Consider the following 19541-nt stretch of genomic DNA (forward strand, 5'->3'; position numbering starts at 1 on the left):
TGAGGAAAACATGATTTAATTTTTAGTGTGGGGCATGATAAATATATTCTGGCTGGCACACGGCACACACCGCACCAAATGCCAGTCTACCGTTTGGGTTTGTTTGCATGACAATGACCTTGTGTGCTGATTGGCTTGAGGACAGATGAGAAGTTTCTCATTGGACACACACACGTTCGGAGCTGGGGGGGGGGGGGGCGGAGACTCGTTAGGCCCCTCCCATTTCCCCTTCCACACGAGACGTTTGTGAGGAGCACAGACCAATCCGAGGCTGACGATCTCAGCGACTGTGCAAATGTACGCAGACATGCTAATTTGTAATGCAGCTCCAGATGTTGTTTGGGATGCTAACGCCATCCATAGCGCGTGATAATTGGGTGTTAACGTGCGTGCATGCCCGCGCTCGTCGCTCCTAAAAATATCGAAAAACCCGAACACTGCAGCTTCGTCGGCGGCGGCGGCGTCTGAATCTCATTGGACGTCGTCAAGGCTCCTCATTTTGAAATCAGAGCCACACTGCTGACGCTGAACTCCCACAGAAAAACGCTACGATCCCGTCGGTGCGGAAACGTGGAATTGAGAACTCCCCGGGTTCACCGGGGGGGAGGCAGAGGTCACGGCAATGTTAAACAGAGCCGAGCAGAGAAAGAAAAAAAAAAAAAACTCTCACCTTTTAGAAATTTTCAATTACAGTTCAAATGATTTATAACCTTTAAGAAGACTTTCATTTTTGTAAAAAAAAAATCAATCGCGATGGGCTGAAATTCAAGGCCCCAGAACGAGGTGAGGTGAGGGGTGGGGGGGGGGGAGAGGGAGGGGGGGGAAGGGGGGTGTTAAATTGGAGAAGGTTAAATGGGAGACGGGGCTGTTTCACACAGGGCTCTGTTTTAGCGGAACTGAGGGCGCCCTGTGCGGCGAGGGCCCAGCTGTCGCCGCGCGGACGCCCCGCCCCGCCCGCAGCTGTTCCTTAATCGCGCCCATCTCCAGGTTCCCACACTCGTTTTTATTTTACCGTTTTTAGCCGGAACGGTTCACCCGCTGCCATCCAAAACGCCCCCCCCCCCCCCCCCCCCCCCCCCCCCACACCCCCCCCGCCCCCCACCCCATCAACCCCACCCCCCATCCCATCAACCCCACCCCCGCGCCCTTTCCCCAGTTAACAGAAAGGACTTCATTTGCTCCTCTGGAAAGCCAGTTTGGCCATTTTCGTTTTTTCTGTGTTACAGAAAACATACCAAAAGGGATGACCGATGTCACAAGTAACAGTGCAAACGGTCTATTAATAGCGGCATTTAAACTTAACGTGTTTTTTTTGCGATCTGCCTCATCGGTTTTTCTTCGGTGAACACATCGGCGTTATCGAAATGACGTGAGGAATTATGAAAAAAAACGCTGCGATTCCGGTGTCGTTTTTTTTTTTTTTACAGCTGCCACGTTCTCCCGCTCGCCTGCCAGGCGATAACGAGCAACACGTGGCGGGACGGATCCGAGAGCCGCGATTCAAAATACCACTCAGAAAAAACAAAAAAACATTAAAAAATGAGAGCATGCGATAGGCTCATCGGGGATAAAGGACGACAGTGAATGAACAGAGACGCTCTCGCTGGTATACATGCACTCGTCCTCTCCAACTTCGCAAGTCAACCAAACAACCAGACGACATGAAAGGGGAAAAATAAAACAGTTTAAACGTTGCTGCTTTCTGTCTGTCGTGCGTAGCCTACCCCAGCGTGGAGACGCAAAGGGGCGACATAGCTCAGGAGGTAAGACTGATTGTCTGGCAGTCGGAGGGTTGCCGGTTCAAAGCCCGCCCTGGGCGTGTCGAAGTGTCCTTGAGCAAGACACCTAACCCCTAACTGCTCTGGCGAATGAGAGGCATCAATTGTAAAGCGCTTTGGATAAAAGCGCTATATAAATGCAGTCCATTTACCATTTACCAAAGGAAAAAAAAAGAGGCCGTGGATTATTAAGGAAGCCCCCAAACTCCCCACCGAGAAGGAAGTCGTTAGCAGGACGTCCAAAAATCGCCGTCGTAAATAACGAAGGTGGGACTCATAAAAATAACGCACGCCGCACGTTTAAAATGTGTGGCAGCGGTTCGCCTGACGAGTGTTAAGGATCGCCCCCCCCCAGCCCCCCCTCCCCCCGCCGTCCACGCAGCCATGAAGGACACGAAGGCTACCGCCAGCCGCGGGGCCTGAAACCGCCACACGAGGCAGCGAAACTCCTATGAAAGCAAAAATCCGCCAACGTGAAATCGACACCAGCACACAAAAAAAACAAAACGCACAAAAACGAGCTCCTTCCAGCGGAGATGGTTAAAAGGGAACCGATGTTATTGTGGCAGAACAATGAACAAGGGCACCCTCCCCCCCACCCCCCCTCCCCCTCAGCCAGCTACAGGGCATCCCGCATCTAGCCAAAAAGGAGGGGGGGGGGGTGGGGGGGAACACACACAACAGAACAGCTCTCCACACGGCTGAAAAAGTATCTGCTTTAGTCGTCATTATCGCTAATGGGGAAGCTATAAAAACCCATTCTCCACTATACGGTAATTCTGAAGTGAGTCATCCTTCAGCTTGTTAAAAAGGAAAAATGGAAAAGAGAGAAAAAAAAAACTGCAGGATCGGGTTCTGCAGCGCAGCCTCAATCCAGCAACAACTCTGCTTCTGTCCCCAAAACTCCAGACTCAGAGCGTGTGTCTCTAAGCTTGGGACTGCTGCTGATCCATGCCTACCCAAGCCTGCACCTGTAATGGTAGGGTCCAGGTGTGCACCCCCGGGCCGTACTGCAGTGGTACGTTCCAGGTGTGTCAGCACTGTGTGAGGCAAAGCACAGTGCTATTTGCGCTGGGCTAATTTATAAACAAAAAACTGCACCCCTCACCAGGGAGTGACACATCTTACGAACAGAAGGTTGGCCAATCAAGGCTGACTGGACTGTATTTTTTTTCTCTCAGCGTAAATTGAGGTGAACTGGACTGCCTGTTTTGCAGAATGCAAATTTGGATCGGCCGGGCCCTTCTATGGCTCCGTTGCTATGCATCGTATGCGTCGTAGGCGGGGCCTGATCCGCCCTTTCGACCTTTTGTGGAGCTCACGGTTACGCAAGCGTCCCTTCGCGGCCGTGGTTACCTAAATGTCACCTGTACCTGGTGGCGAGGGGTCAGCGCACGGTTCATCGCCAACGGGACAAAATCCACCCTGACAGCCGTTCCTGCCTTTACCCCCCCACCCCAACCCCCCCTGCCCCCCACATCAACCCCCCCCAACCCCCCAGCCCCCCACATCAACCCCCCCCCCAACCCCCCAGCCCCCCACATCAACCCCACCCCAACCCCCCAGCCCCCCAGCCCCCCAGCCCCCCACATCACCCCCCCCCCCCAACCCCCCAGCCCCCCACATGACCGGCACGCCAAGAAAACATCACAAAAAGCCCTGCAGAAAAACCGCGAGTGAGGGGGGGGGGGGGGGTCTGAAGGGGAGGGGCCAGACGGGAAGAGTAGCAGACATGCTCTGAAACCACCCCCCCCCCCCCCCACTGAAACGAGGCCTGCTGGAAGAACGCTCGCATGGTTTTATTCCGTTACCGTGGACGACCCGGCCGACCCCTCCATGTGAGCCTGTCAGGGACGTCCAGTCCAGAGCCGCTCTCGAACGCCCGCGCGCGGAGCTAGCCGCATAGCTTCCATTTCACACATTACCCCGTTCAGCTGGTGGAGGCTTACCGAAGACACCCAGAGCAACCCCCCGCACCCCGGCCCTCACCCCCCCACCCTTCCCTGTCATATGATATCCTGTGTGGAGGGCAGGCACCCAAATCACACACTGTAAACTCACTGTGAGAACATCAGGGTTTCAATTCCATGCCAAAGGCCCATAATGACGGTAAACCAAACACATGGCACCGGTTTCATAATGCCAGTTGCCATCTAATAATCATCATGAAATACAACTGTACGTATATAACTCAAAAATCTCAGCAGTACAGTTAGCACTGCATGACTGCAGTCCAACATTCTGATTAAAATTGATGCGGGGGGGGAGAAAAAAAATAAAATAAAATTCACACGCAGGGCTACGCACTGATCAAATATTCCCTTTCAGTGCGCTTTTAAAATTCGCACGGAGAACAGCCCGAGTTTGAAGGACTCCGTACGGACGGATGCGGCCCCGAGCCGCAGGAGAGAGGAGCGCGACCGTTTCCAGGGGAAACGCATCACGAAATGCGTCCAATCAGAATAAGGGGCAGCGGGGGGGGGGGGGGGGCGGGGGGACTCCCGCCAAACGGGGGCCGTACGGCGAATCGAAACGATCTGCAGCCATTATTCATCCCACCCCGACGGCCCAGAGATTGACTTTCCCCGAAAAAAAAGGGGGCGAGGGCGAGGCGATTTTGGGGGCGAAGACACGGACGAGCACGGTCGAAATGCGGTCGAACGCCCTCGGCTACCAGATATTTCGGAAATTTTGATTTTGCAGTGCGGGAGAACAGGAACGCCCCCCCCTGACCGTACGGTAATAACGGAGCTGTCCCACATCGCCGCACGAGCCCTCGCCCCAAAAATTCAGCCCACAAAAATCCTCGACAGCTTTCGCAAAGATCTGGGTTCCACCCCGCCCCCCCCCCCACCCGCCCTTCGCTCAGCTTAGCGGAGGGAAAACTGCAGAGCTGTACCCAGCCGAGAGACGGCTCAGAAGATACGCCAGACTGCCGCCATTTCCCCCGTCAACACGGTGCGCTGTGAGGTGACCCAGCCTTTGTAAAAAAAATTTTTTAAAAAGGCATATCTTTACAAAAAGGCCTTCAAGGCACACAAAAGCATCCTTCAGTCATTCATTCATTCAAAAGAAGCAAATCTAAACAGCCCGGTCCAAAATACAGCAGAATCCGCTTTCCCTGAAAATCTCGACCGGTTGCCAGAAAGCAGCTTTGCCAAACCACCAGAATCCATCAATGTCGTCATGGTTACTCAATAAAAGGGGATTAGAAGTGGACGTCTGCCATTAATAGAGAAGGATCTTACTGAGTGGGTGCCGTGTGACTTCAGCACGCTAACCTCTCGCAGTGGTCACGTAGGCCTGGCTCCCATCATTACCTCATTACTGGTTCTGCCGATCCCCCTTAAAAGGGTGACTCACCGTGCCTGCAGTTACGGGCTACGAGATCCAGTGCCCCGGGGTTCATGCATCTTGATTACTGCTAATGCGACTGCAAGAAAGGCCCTAGCTTAAGGTAACGAAACGTAGCACTCCGAAGGAACTTCAACGCCACCCAGCATCAAGTGCACAAGGGCGATTTTCCAAGCCCATGCATCCCAACGTAACTCTTTCTAAAACAAAAATTAGCATAGACCTGCCTCCAGCGTTACCCTTTTTTAGGGCAAGGCCACTCTGGCCTAGGCTTAGCCGAAAACCATTACGGTGAAAGTCGCTGAGCTCTTCAGCACGACCCGTTCCATCGCCAGTGTCTGTCTATGGAAATTGCACGGTCGTACGCTTGATTTGTATGCACCTGGGTGTGGCTGAAGTAGCCAAACCCACGAATTAGAAGGGGTGTCCACATGCTTTTGGTCATGTAGCGTATATATATATATATATATATATCTAGCTAATTTTCACGTTTACAGCTCATTTCAGAAGAGTAGTTAGAAAGTGCACCATATCCCTTTCTTTCTGGGACTCTCCTGTTTGGTTGATGCATTTACACACAGCAGGCATACGACTCGTAAGAAATGCTTGACAGTGTAATAGCGCAGGGGGGGGAGACAAGCCCCCGACCAAGAGTGTAAGCCTGGAGCCCGGGTGATGGAAATACCCAGGAAAAAGGCTGCTGAACAGAGTCTTATTATTTCCAGGAGTGGGTAACGGGTGACTTTTTTTTTTCCCTCCTCCTCCAGAGGCACCAGGGCCATAAAGGTAAGGTACAAATGACAAGGCAGGCAGGTGTTTTTTGTTTTAAAAAAGAGCATGGGTGGAAATACCACGGCGCACCCGTGGCAGTGAGCGAACGGCCGCTGTGTAATATCGGGCGTGTACCAGCGCCGCGCGCCAAGGGATGGGCCACAGCAAAATCATCACATTCGCAAAAAAAAAAAAAAAAAGATAATTAATTCGGCCATTTCTTCATCCACACGTAGATGGCAGCTGGCGTCGTTGAGGACACACGTGGGCACGTTATACCCATAATGCTGCCCTTTTTTGGCCACTGTTCCGGGTCGAAAACGCTCCATTGACAACGTGAAAGGCGTGTTTGTCCATAGAGAGCGAGCTCAACCCTGGCCTTGTGAATGGCTTTAAAACGCGGTGGTCTGTCTGGGCCACAGAAAGGGGGGGGGGGGGGGGGGCCTGTGAAAGGAAGGACACGGGCTCTGGTTGGCAAAGTTAAATGGAAATCCGCTCCGAGCCGAATGACTGGGTGTCTTATGAACTCGGCCCGTGTGCCAGTGTGTCCCGCCTGGCATACTGAGCCCGCTGGCGTCGCCATCGCCCCTCGCGACAGCGGGAGGAGCCGCCGAGAGCCAGCCGCCATTGTGCGCTCCGGATCACGGCGCTCGGCGGGCACAAAGAGGCGGGCGCGGGGGGGGGGGGGGGGGGGGGGCTACGGGGATGTCGGCTTCGCTGCAGACGTGCGCTGGCAGACTCGTATCCACGCACCAGCTGCGCCCCGGGCACAATCGCCCCACTATTTACCCACAGTTCCTCAGGAAACCCGCAGCCTCGAAAAAAAAAGGGCTCCTCCACCTCGCGGTCACGTGACGCGGTATCCTCGGGGACGGGGGTACGGGGATGGGAAACAGCCGGCGCAATTTTTTGGGATCTTTTGGGACCACACAGTTACCGGCAGGTCCCGGAGGAGGACTTTTCGTGAATGCGCTGCGCTTCACGACGTCGATTACTCCCCCCTAATACGCTGCACTCTGTTCTTTTATTGGACAGAAGGGGCTCTTATCCAAGTCCACCACGATCTGTAGGCGGTAGTCTAGCAGCTTCAAAAAAAAGGTCATTACGGCAACCGTCTCACATCTTAAAGCTGCTGTCACTCCCTTCCCGCACACACCACTTTTTATTCTTCCTTTCGCTTTTTTTCTTTTTTTGCCTCCTCGACAAATGTCGGAGCTCTCGACGTGGTGGAGCAGGGGGCACTCGCGGCTACCGCGAAAGGCAGAGATCAATCGGGGGTGCGCTCACCTCATTACAGGAACAAAAAAGGTGTCCGAGTCTCACCTCTCGCACCAGTGCAGCAGGGGCTACAAATCCTGCTGAGGCGTAACCTGCTTTTTTCGATTTCCATCTGCTCGCTGTCGGCCTATGGCAGAACACCATAACGGTGTGGCACAAGGCCCTTTTTTTATTTATTTATTTGAAAAATTGGGTGTCGGGTGGGCCCCCCATTACATTTTCTTGCTTCCCTTCCAATTACTTCCCAAACAGCGAGGAAGAGGCGGCGGGTAGCCAGCGTGACAGCGCGAGCCCGTTGAAGCGGGATGCTCTCTCTCTCTCTCGAGCGAGCGAGCGAGCGACTGGATCCGCCAAACGCCCCGTCGACCGAGCAAAGCGCCCGCCATCACCGAGCAGAGAGCAAGCTGAGTGGCCGATGTGGCGATGACTCACGTGGCCGATGATCGCGGTCCCCCCTCCTCTGCAACGGTCTGTTCGCTTCTCGAGAAAGAAAAAAAAAGCTTCCGCGGTAGCGCAAGCAAATCAGGGAACGAGTCACGGTGAATAGCTGATCTATGCAAACGGCCCCCACCGGCTAATTTGGGACCGGTGTTGCTAGCTTCCATCATCGCAAGGCACGGGCTAGCATCAGGCTCACAGGCTCCTGAGCAGACTCCGGTGAGGTCTGGTGATTTCAGATTAAGGTGTTGAGGGTGACCTCGCCTTATCGAAATTAGGCTACGCCCTTTTCCGAATTCCAGTCCCGTGGTCTGGGGGCCACGTCGGAATTCCACAGTGGCCTTCCGTCCGCCGTCTGTTCAACTTTCCCCAGAATTCAGCAGGGTCCAGAAGGATCGCTCATTTCTTCCAAAACGTTCCCATTCCCAACGATCTTTCTATTCTGTTGCCGTTTGGGGTATCCTGTGGAGGGACGATCCCACACCACCACCTCCCTACATCCACCCGAGGAGTGGCAGGACACGTGGACGTTCTCTTCTGAAGTTATGTTCTTGCCCCGAGATGCCTAGGTGGGTTTATGATGTGAAGCAGTTTGCCAGAGGCAGGATTTGGACATCTTCCAAGACTGCAAATATACAGGAGGGTGTATGAAACTCTACACCAGGAGAGTGGGCTTTGATGGGGTCCGAAGTTTATTTGACATGGGGTAATGCTTTTCGAAGCCCTGGCAATCTAAGAAATTCACATTTTGATTTGAATTCAAATGTGTATTTAATGCTTAATCTTTGACCTCAAGAAATGGATTTCAATTTACACTGAACCGAATCTTTTTGCACAGAAAATGCTTTTTAAAAAAGTACCAAACACAACACATGCACAGTTAACCTAATGGATTTGATCAATCACACAACCCAAAAAAATTACAAAATGTTCCAATTATCTGTCCATAACTTCTGAACTAACACTTTCTCTAGGAAAGTACAAATGCATTCCTTGTCAGTCTCATTGAAAAATAACCGAAAAACATACTACATCGTACAGAAGTGCTTTTTCAAAAGGCACGAAATCACAGGAAAGGAAAAACAGTTGTTAAACACTGATTAGAAAAGGACTCTCATCAACAAGCTCCACAGGAAACTGCATTAAAAGGCTATTTTCTGAGTGATTCGCTGAGCCCAGACGCGGGTCCTTTCAGAAGCAAATCTCCGCGAGGGTGGACTTTCTCAGCCGACCTTTCTTAATCACAGGATCCATTTACTCCAACTGCCGAGTAAAAATTAGGAAAGAAAACATTTTCTTTCAAAAAACCATCAGGCCAAGAGCTTCTTGCTTATTTTCTTTAAGGGGGCGGAAGAGGGAAATTGCTTTTGGTGATTTCACGTATTTTTCAGCAGGTGTAGGTCTAGGCCTATATGTATAGGCTATATGTGCCTGTGAGCATCCATGACTAGTTGTTCCCTACCCTTACAAACAGTGTCTCTGGCACAAAGCTTGCAATAGACCTTCCACCTGTTGCAACAGAACTGAATGCATTATTCATTAGAAATGTGAAACATCAACTTTGATTGCATTAGCCAGATTTAACCATCTGGAATTTAGTTCTACGGCCTAGATTTGCAATACTAAATAACGGTGCTCTACCCTTCCATTTTCTTCCCTTGGGTGAAGGGGCGGGGGGGGGGGGGGGGGGGGGGGGGGGGGGGCGATACACGCCCATCCATCTGAACGAGCAGGGAAAACATTCTGGAATGGAGCGAAAGAAACATTCCGGAAGGGTGAACGTTCTCCGCAGATCTCATCATCTCCGTGTCCTCCTGAACCCCCCCCCCCCCCCCCACCCCGCCCCCCCACGCCCCCCCCCCCCCTGCTGTGCTGGTTAGAGCAGCTTCATGGCTCCCGAGTCTCCGCTCCGGAAGCCTCTCACTGCAGGGGGCTTAAGTGCCAAAAAGCAGACCTTCGCTGCGGGGGTTTCCAATAAAGGAAGTCGTCAGAACTGCACACACACACACACACACACACACACGTGCACGCACACACACACACACACACACACACACACGTGCACGCGTGGTTCCGTGCTCTTAGACGCTACGCGGCGCGGTTAAAACACCGCCTGCGCTTTCTGACCGTCGCATGCACCTGCAGACGAGAAAAATAAAAAAAAACCGAAAAAAAAAACCTTGTAGGCTATTCCTTTTTCGCACACTTCACTTGACAGCATAATTTATGAAAAACCCGGACTTGAAGGCTAACGGCTGAAATTGAAAAAGGAAAAGACCGGAATACAAATGGGCGAGATAAGGATAAGGCACGCACAAGGAACCGAATAGCCGGATGCAAATTGCCGACAAGTCGCTACAACAAAGCCGTCGCCGTGCAGGAGGAGCGATGCATAATTAAAGTGCCCTTTTTAACAAACGTCGCCTAATAATTTTGACCGGCAGGTGTGAGAGCGGCCCTTCCAGGAAGAGCGAGGTCAAACGCATTGAGATGCTAATGGCCGCCCCGCTGCTCCGCACCGCTCGGCGCCAAATGCAAATGAGCGCTCCGCCCGTCGAAATGTCAGACTGCCGAGCCGGCCGCCTTTCAAAGCGCACGCGACGGAGCGGCGTCTGCCGCCGCCGTTCACCGAGCTGCGGGGGCAGTCGCCGACCCCGTTCCAACCGGATCGGAGCGCCGCCGTCACTCACGTCCGCCGGCCGCGAAGGCGAGAACCTTCCGGAAGGCGGCCGACCGACTGCGGAATTTCACATCGCCGTAACTTTCGTCTCGATAGCAGCCTTGAGTACATCAGAGGCTCTGACAATACCAAACACCTGTAACAGGAACTAAAATTGCCTAAATATGATTTCCGTCTCATTGGGGAGTGAGCTGCATCTTCTGAAGCTAATAATAGCGGAATTTTGAGAGTCCACGTCCTCATACGCAAACACAAAAACACACAGGACAATTAAGAGTTTTTGCATTTTTGACAGTAAAAAAAAAAACAGGACATAGTGGCCAGGCTGTAGATTGCATTCTTGCTCTTTCTAAAATTTTCTAACTAAAAAAAAAAAAAAGATGTCATGTGACTGAGTGAGGAAGGAATGTACTCAGACACAGAAGAAATTCCGAATAGAACCCGTCAGAATCACAAAGCACATTATCCATTCTTTTTCAGCAGGAATCTCTATTTCCTCACAGTTCAAACAGGGCACCCCAGGGATTTTAGACCCCATGAACAGCATGAACAGATCTCACATAGGGGCCCACCACTCCAGGCCACCCCATCCCTGTACAATTACACCACTATTTTTTGAGGGCCCCTGTCAGTCAGGACCCTTGGAATAGTCCTAACCCCCCCACCCCCCCCCCCCCCCCCCACCCCCCCCGCTCCCACTGATTAAACCCACTGTGACAAAGGGCAGACCCATCGCACCGGATGACTCAGCATCCCTCCAGGTTCAGGGTCGTACAGCACAAGCCGGCTTGCACAGCCTGACCCCTGACCCTTGACCCCTGACCCCGCGACACTGCGCTGGCTGCAGGTAAGGCACTCACGTGCTGCTTTCAGAACGCTACGAGCCCGACAACGTTGCAGGTGCATATGTACAGATACACGCCCCCGCTGATGCGTTCAGCCTGTGGACCAATGGGAGGTCAGCCAGGCACCCAGTCAGCTGGGGGGGGGGAGGTGTCTCAGTGACAGGGAGGGGAGGGGAGGGGAGGGGTCAGGGAGCCTCGTCACTGGCTGGGCTACTGTAACCTCACCCGCCAGCGGACGCAGGGGACACGGAGGCACCCGTCACCCGAAACACAGAGGCCGCATTATACCGCCATTATACCGCCATTCTCCATTCTATTCTGCAGGGAAAGGGCCGGAACAAAGGCTCCTCTGTGCGTTTATTGAATTAGCCAATGGGAGATCAAGCCCTTCTGCGGCATTCTCTGGTCTGGGAGAGAAAGCCACACTGATTTTTCCACGCTGGAAATGTGCCGTGCTCAAAAAGACAGATCAAAGGAAGCGAATTTATCACGGAAGCGTTTTTTTTCTTTTTTCTTTTTAAGCAATTTAGCAACTTACAAACTTCAAATCATTGTTTGTTAATTCATCCCTATACAATGAAACCCCGTGTTCAATGTGAAAACATTGTATTTTATCCAAGTTAGAAGAAGGGCCTAAGGGCACAGGGGAGAGTTTAGATGGATAGCTTCCCATGCTAGACAGTTTGTGCAGTGTTTGCATCTGACCACCAGGGGCAGTGTTACTGCCTATGTCCTTAATGTAAAAGACAGCCAATCAGCCGTAAAGTCACACAGCTTCTGTGATCATGTGACCTGTTATTCAATAGCAAGGAAGCTGCAAGGCCTTGCTGCTGATTGGCTGTCTTCTCAGCACGCAATAGATAGCAGTGATGGTTTATTTTTTTCAGGAAGCCTTTCATATGGCCTCCGATGTTTGGTTGTTTTTTACAGCATCAGGTATGATTAAAGAAAAAACAGACGAAAGTTCGCCTATACACCCCACGGTGGCAGTTATTCTTATTACGCTGTAAAAAAAAAAAAAAAAAACACCATTCGATATTATCATGCAGCCCCCAAAGCTCTCGCAGCTATTCAAAACATAGGCCTCGTATACCACATAGGTTACAATCACAATTGGGAAGGACAACATTCAGGCGTAATTTATATGCAGCTGGGCCTGCAGCTGTCCAAAGTATTCCATTTCCGTTCTCATCTGAATGCAGTTTCACATTTCTATGAGCTTTAAGGAGATAAGGACAATAAGGAAATTCTGGGGGCTGATTTTTTTTAAAATAATAATTTTATAAGGTGTATTGGCTGATGCTGCTACTTGTGGGTTGGACTGTGAGAATGATACACGAAAAAATAACGGCTTAAATAAAAGTCTCAGATGCCTGGGATGAGCCTGTGTTTTTTGAGAATGAAATTTTCATCGCTTAATTTACAGCAACAGCATATCAAATGCTCCATCTCCGGTGAATGTATGCTGCGTCATCGTACTGGCAGAACTTGGGCAACGAGGGCCATTTATGGTTTACATGTTAGCCTCTGGCCTTAATTACTTCATTAGCCCTAACATTTATGCCATCTAACATTTCGGCTACACTTCTGCAGAAGTGTATGGATGTTAGCCAAAGACTGTTTCCCGTGTCCCCACATACGAAACGTTTAACCGTGATCTCATCTACGAGCGAACCAGCGCTGGTGCACTCAGCCAATTAGATCATTTAGCCTGGGTAATCGGTGGAAACAGAAACCTGCTGCACGCAGGTCCGGAACTGCCCGCCCCTGATATTGGCCCGATTAGATAGGCCGTAATCTTAGCATACTGCCCCTTAACGAAATGATGCATGAGAGGGAGACGGCGGCTCATCAATCAATGCGGACGAGATAGCGCCACCGCTATAAACGCTGTGTGATTCAGACCAAAGGTAGCGCAGAAGGCCGAACAGCCAATACAGCAATGCATCTGCCGCTCGCCTGATTAATTTAGCCAATTTTCTGAACGGCTGTTTTCCCCCTGGCCGAGCGTTCGGAAGACTCATTTAGAGGAATAGTACAACCTCGGAAAACCCTGCTCCACTGCCCCCCCGCCACCCCGCAGAGGCCTCAGCACCAGGCATTCTCAAATCCCAGGAAGGAAAAAATGCGCTGAATTTCCAAACTCAGATTCCAAGCGAAGGCCTCCCGCGGGCGGCGGCCTTTCCGTGTCGCCGCTTCCCGAACCGCTTCGAGCCGGAATTCCGTCCGGAGCTGAAATTGCGGCTGTGACCGTAAACGGCCCGTCGAGCGAACGTGCGAGGAGTCCGAACCGTCTCCGCTGCGCTCCCTGTTTTCCCGTGCCTAGTGAAGCGGCGTGGAAACGTGTAAATAGGAAAGAAATGTCACTAAATAAACCCTTTAATTAGAAGCTGCCTGGAATACGGTCATAGGGGGCAGGCTGCGTTTCCGAAACACCTTTTGATTGAAAAAAACCCGGCGCATAAAATGTATTTTTATTTTTTTACGCAATAGTAAAAACCATGCTTACACGGCAATTAATTTCTCAGCCCTGCTCTCCATCTGTCCAGAAGTATTAGACTGTACCGTTAACTAAGAAAAGCATGAAAATGCATTTTTGTTAAAAAAAAAAAATTCTACAAAAAACCTTGTCATTAAACACTACAGAATTTGGAAAAATAAAAATAGTCTAGTGGATTAGAGGTGCCCCCTCAGCGACTGTATCCCTTTGTGCTTGTTATTTTCACGGTGGAACTGCAGAAAGGCACACAGAAAGGCACAAATTTCCAGCTCTTCTTGTCCAAAAGCAAACACTGCAGCATTCCTGCAATGGGGTACTGCGGTACAGCTGGACTCTCAGGGGTTAAAAAAAAAAAAAAGTTCCTACTCAAGTATCACCTGAGGTCAGGGTCAAAGGGGCACACTTCCTCAAAAATACTCCTTCGGCCAGACTATTCCTGTCAGGCGGGGCTCTTCCTCATAGCCAGCAGTTTTACCATTGTGATTAAAACGTCATTCCGTACTCCTCGACATAATAGGCGGGTTATAACATGGCTTTATAGCTAGGTTATAACCCCCCATTACAAAGCTAACCTTTATAGCTTTCTTTCCTACTGAAGTGGAAAACGACTGGTTAAATTTTTGCGACTTTGACTTGACTCAAGTGCAAATTAGCCCTTGTGAAAATATGCATCCAAAAAAAAAAATGTTTACTGAGCCAGCAGTCGGCATTCAAAGCAGCCATTTGAGGTTTCAGATAACCCATTTGAACACCGAGGCATCAAACAGCTGCAGCCAACTTGCCTACAGAATGGCAGTCTTTTTATAGAATTACAACCCTTACCGTGGGTTGGCACTCACACACGCAAACACAAACAGGCCGGATAGAGTTACGGGACTGTTTACAAATCCTCTGATATCGCATTACCTTGTCCGTGGTGTCGACTTAGCCTACATCTTTGTATAGGACACAATTTCATGGGTGTGTAGAGGTCGAATTGAACCAGCTAAATAACAGTTAATTGCTCACTGTCTTGTCTTGCAGCCCTGGTGACAAATGGCTACTCGCCAGGTGTGATGCTTACAAATAATTTCTTGTCGTGTTTCCAGTCAAAAAACACCCTTGCCCCGACATGGGTCTCCAATCGTTGGCATTAAACAGAGTCGAGATACATGTCACTGTCAGCCTGTATGCATCAAAATGTGAAGTATTTTCAGGGGACATCTAAAATGGCGCGATGTAAAATAAATATAATAAATGCATATTCCTAAAAAAATAACCTGGGCAAAAATGCACGTTTGCTATTTGACTAGACATTGCCACATCTGTATTCAAGCTGACAGTTGCTGTTCGGTCATAATGCATCGATAAAAAAAAACTGTTCTCTAAACAACGTTGTGCACTGATGTATTGATGTGAAATAAAAGACGCCGTCAAAGCATCACTGAGATATTTATGCCCAAGCAATCCATTCACTGCATACACCCCTCCTGCATTCAAATCAGACTAATCCCATAAAATGGCACGCCGCATCTTTTGGGGGGACATCATTGTTGCTGAAGCATGATATAATATGTTACAGTCACAGCCTTGAGATCTGAGAAAATGATTTTGAGGTCACCTTTGACAGCTTTCATTCATTTCCGCTACGGTCTCAGCCCGAATAGCTTGGTGTGCTTAACTCTTTCCGTCCAAGAACACACATTTTACCACCATTACGAAAAACAACACCACTAACCATTATTAACTGTAGAATTATTCTCATTCCAAATCTGGCTGTCATGTTAAGGCACGGCCAAATATCTGAATTGTGGGCTAACGTTTGGTCGTCACTCTCATGACTTTTCAAAAATAACTGGAAAACTTTAAGGCCAAAGACCAAAGGTTAGCCTATACCGAGAGACAATGTTTGAAGAATGTGGCAAATATTAGCTAAATGCACAAGTGCTCACAATGTTTGCCCTTTGCATTGCAAGTCAACATTTGCTAACCTTTAAACACACGAAAAAGGTTTTTTTTTCAGACAAAAACCAGTATTTGGACCAATAAAATTATAGCAGACACCTTTTGCATACGCTGAAACCGTGTAGTAAATTTGGCCTAAAGTGTAAATCATGCACAGAAACAGCCAGCAGGCTACAACAGCATTTACTACATTGGATATGGCTGGAGTCTGTAGTTGGTCAGGGACCTCGTAGAAAGCAGTTTATTTCTATAGTCTGGACGGTAGAGGTGAGGTGAGAATGTTATGCACATCAACAAGCATCCAATCATGGAGCCTATTCATCTGTGGGAACTGGAGCCTTAGCAATCCAATTGACATGATTGGGTGTGGCTCTCTCCAAGAGGGATGACAAGCAGTCTGTGCACATATACAATCCAAACTTGACATAGGAGACAAATGGAAGCATGATTGACTGAAAAACGTCTTTATCTGTATGCCTCTACGTACCATGATAGAAATGCTCCATTTTAGGTGAAAGGGGACAAGAATAACGTTAGGTGCAAAAAAAAAAAAAAGGAAAGAAAAATAATGAACAACAAAACGGGACAGGGACTGCAGTGTGTCGGGCTATCTGCGAGTAAAGTGAAGGTGACGTGCGCGGAAATTTTGATGGCCTGACATTCGCTCAAAGCGCGGCGCGTTCTTGCACAAAGTTGCAGAACCGAGGTGGGCGCGCGCAACCTCGAGTTCCGCGCTGTTTATCCATCACAGTGCGGTGTGAAAAGACACCGTCTCGTCCTTCATTGTGTCGGGAAACCGAGCTAGCTTCAATAAAATCAAGACAGTGCTTGCTCTACCACCAGCTAGACTTTGAAGAGAATAATGTTTTTATAGCCGAGGAACAATGAATCTGCCAACAAGATACTAAATCGCATGCAAATTCCACTTAGGTAGCTAGCTACAGTATCAATGAGATTACAAATCTCTGGTCAGTAATTTGCATAACGTCCTTTTTTCCTTACTGTAAAGCTAAATCAGAAATGCATTTGATTTATCCCTTGTAGCTTACACTGCTACAAAATTTTCGCCGGTGATCACTAGCAGTTTACTTCTGCAATGAGAATTAACGGAAGAAAAGGCTGGATTGCTCTATTTTTCGCCTGCTGTGCTGTAGCTAAATGTGAGTTCACGTAAAAACAGCCCGATTACAGCTAGCAGCTAGCTAACTTTGTGGATTTCGCAACTAGGCTATACTGTTATTCGAGCTGAATCAGCCATAAACACGCTGAGTTGTATGTGAGGGGGTTTGTATCGGTACTGCTTTCTAACATTATCAGACCACGGCACTGATTTAACAAGCTAGCGTTACAGTTGTTCGCGAAATCAAACGATGCTTTGTTTGCCTCCACCGAAGTACACTGCGCACCAGGTTTCAGATTTCACAAGCTATCCCCTCAAAGCCATTTCATCTGCTAGCACATTTTAAATGCTGCCATGCGTCCCATTCTAAATGCGACGTATCCAGCAGTGGGCTAAACACAACATAATTCGAACGACACATTCAAGCTTTTCACAAAATTAGCTAGCTTTACACTTTATTGAAATGTGCAGTGGGAAAACGTGTTCAGGCATTCAAGGGTACTTGGTCTATCTTGCAAGCTAGTGACTGTCCCAGTATCCAACAATATATCATCAGAATAACACGGATAGCCGGAAAGTAAAATTGCCCACATAAAAGAACACTTTGCATGCACCTAATGTCTATAAATCGGCATTTGCTAATTAACGTTAGATAGCAAGCTATTTGATTAACATTTTAGATTAACGCATTAACTTTAGCCATAAACATAAGCAAAATTAAGACAATTATACAAATAACTAACACTGGAGCTAGCACTGGAGTGTGGCTCTAATATATACCTTAGTTCCCATAGCTAGTAACTAATCACCTTCCAAGAAATTAGTTACTTAGACTAGCTACCTATGGAATGAGCCAGTCTACCTAGCTGGTGGTAACTCGCTAACGTTCGCTAGCTATACAGATGTGGCATCGTGATCCCTTCCCCCAGCGATCTGGCCGGCTAGCTATTAGATACTTGAAGACACGATCAGTTTCATCGACCTAGGTAACGTTAGCTACTTTTCTGAAAGAGTAAAATGGTTCAACTATCCAGTAGACAATTCGTACTAATAGGGTAATACATTTTCTCATACATTATTTCTTTATCAACCTAAAAAACAGTCATAAGCAGCCAATACCAATGTACTACGGAAAATATGAAACACATTAAATACCCTGACAATGAATTCACACCTGCCATCGTAGGCTATTTACGCAAGCCAATGGGCTAGCGGCTTAGCTGCTGCTGCAAGGATTGGTATATTATATATGAACATTATTGGCTAGTTACCGACCAAGCATCGAAGCCACTATGGTTAGGTAACGATAACTACCAATTCAGCTGCCCACCCATAAAACCATGCTAAATGAAGCTGGTAAACTCCACGTACACATTAACTTAAGCTTGCAACTAGCTAGCGAGCTAGTAGCTGGAAAAATAAGTTATTTAAAATGTGTATATTTCAACGGACTGTACATTTAGTCGGCTAGTCCACATACAGAATGTCGTAACGTTACCTGTGAATTTCTGGTATTCTTCCTATTTTCTTGCCATCGCTCGCAATGTATAAACCCGGACTCGCCGCTGTTCCTTCAGTTCAAATATCCACTCCAGTTCCTTACAGTAGTGTTGTCATTGCTAGCATATAATGGACCACGTCTGGGATAACAACGACGGATCAACACACAGTCACTCTCCCCAAAAGGGAGAAAGTGCATATACTGTAGTAGAAAATGATATAAAAGTGGTTATTCTTGTTCTTGGAAGGTCGTGTTTTAAGCGAGACCTGTTTTAAAAATTGAACCAGAGGCACATATTTAATTACTCGTTCCTTCGAAGTTGAGATGCCCGTAGCAATTTGATTCGCAAATTAACCCATCATCCTTCGGGATGGTACGTACCGCTTTCCATTGTTGGAGAGCTACCCGAGCAACCGAAGGAAAAAAAACCTCAAAGAAGCGCATAAAATGTGTAACCTCGTTTGATTGGACCATTGTCCAATAAATACTCCCACTTTCACACTGGTGTCCAATCCAGAGCAAGGAGGAGGAGGGTAACGGTTCTTGCAAATTCTCCTATAGAAAATTGATCCTGCTTCAGTTATCTCTGGAATAGTGGACTGTAACAATGTTCTAAATTTGGGGGCACTGCTGTCTATTTTAATAATAGCATCCGCGCTGATTGATATTTCCGACACTTTAATAGAGGCGATGGAAGATTCTTCCTTGTTTTCTGTTTGTCTGATGCAAGCTAAGCATTTGAATTGACCTGCAGTACATTTTTATATTCTTAAACATATTCTAAAACAGTGTGTCATTATTTTTAAAAAAATCATTATTAAGTTAGATGAACTCTTGATAAACAATATCATATAAAATATAATTCCATTGATTACTGTAAAACACCACGTTCAATTCTTCTCGTGCATTTTTCTCAAGCGATAATAAAAACCACTGAAAAACACTGTATAATAATATAATAATATAGATTCCATACATGCACGTGAAAGCGAACGTAAAACAGCAACGAGATTTTATGTGTTGTATGTTTGCTCTTAATTTTCAACAGAGTACAGTACCTCGCTAGTTGCCCGTAAACCATTGCAACTGAGCAGGTAAGATTATGCTACCGCGGTGAGAAAAAAGGAAAAAAAATCAACCATTTAATTAGGAAACACCAAGCAAACACACGTTTCTTTTCTCTGCGCAAGCACGCACTCTTGTCTAATTGGTCTTTAGAACCTAGGGAGGAATCTAGAGTCCAATCATAGTTGAAGGCGCTGTGAAAGTAAGGATTTGCGTTGTCCTGTAAGGTCTTTAAAATAAAAATATTGGAGTTTGGAACCGTATTGT

At 48.3% G+C, this 19541-nt stretch overlaps 1 protein-coding gene across 5 annotated transcripts in view; it reads right to left on the reverse strand.

Annotated features, from left to right (window-relative positions):
- The window catches only part of wasf1 (WASP family member 1), a 66527-nt gene extending 47907 nt beyond the window's left edge, over positions 1 to 18620 (reverse strand). For all 5 annotated transcript variants that reach the window (XM_035421482.1, XM_035421485.1, XM_035421484.1 and 2 more), the window contains exon 1: positions 18207 to 18620. The gene's annotated coding sequence lies outside the window, so the exon portion shown is untranslated. The remainder of the gene's footprint in view (positions 1 to 18206) is intronic.
- Positions 18621 to 19541: the final 921 nt, after the last annotated feature.

The sequence above is a fragment of the Anguilla anguilla genome, chromosome 6, assembly GCF_013347855.1.
Source record: "Anguilla anguilla isolate fAngAng1 chromosome 6, fAngAng1.pri, whole genome shotgun sequence".
NCBI classification, from domain to species: Eukaryota; Metazoa; Chordata; class Actinopteri; order Anguilliformes; family Anguillidae; genus Anguilla; species Anguilla anguilla.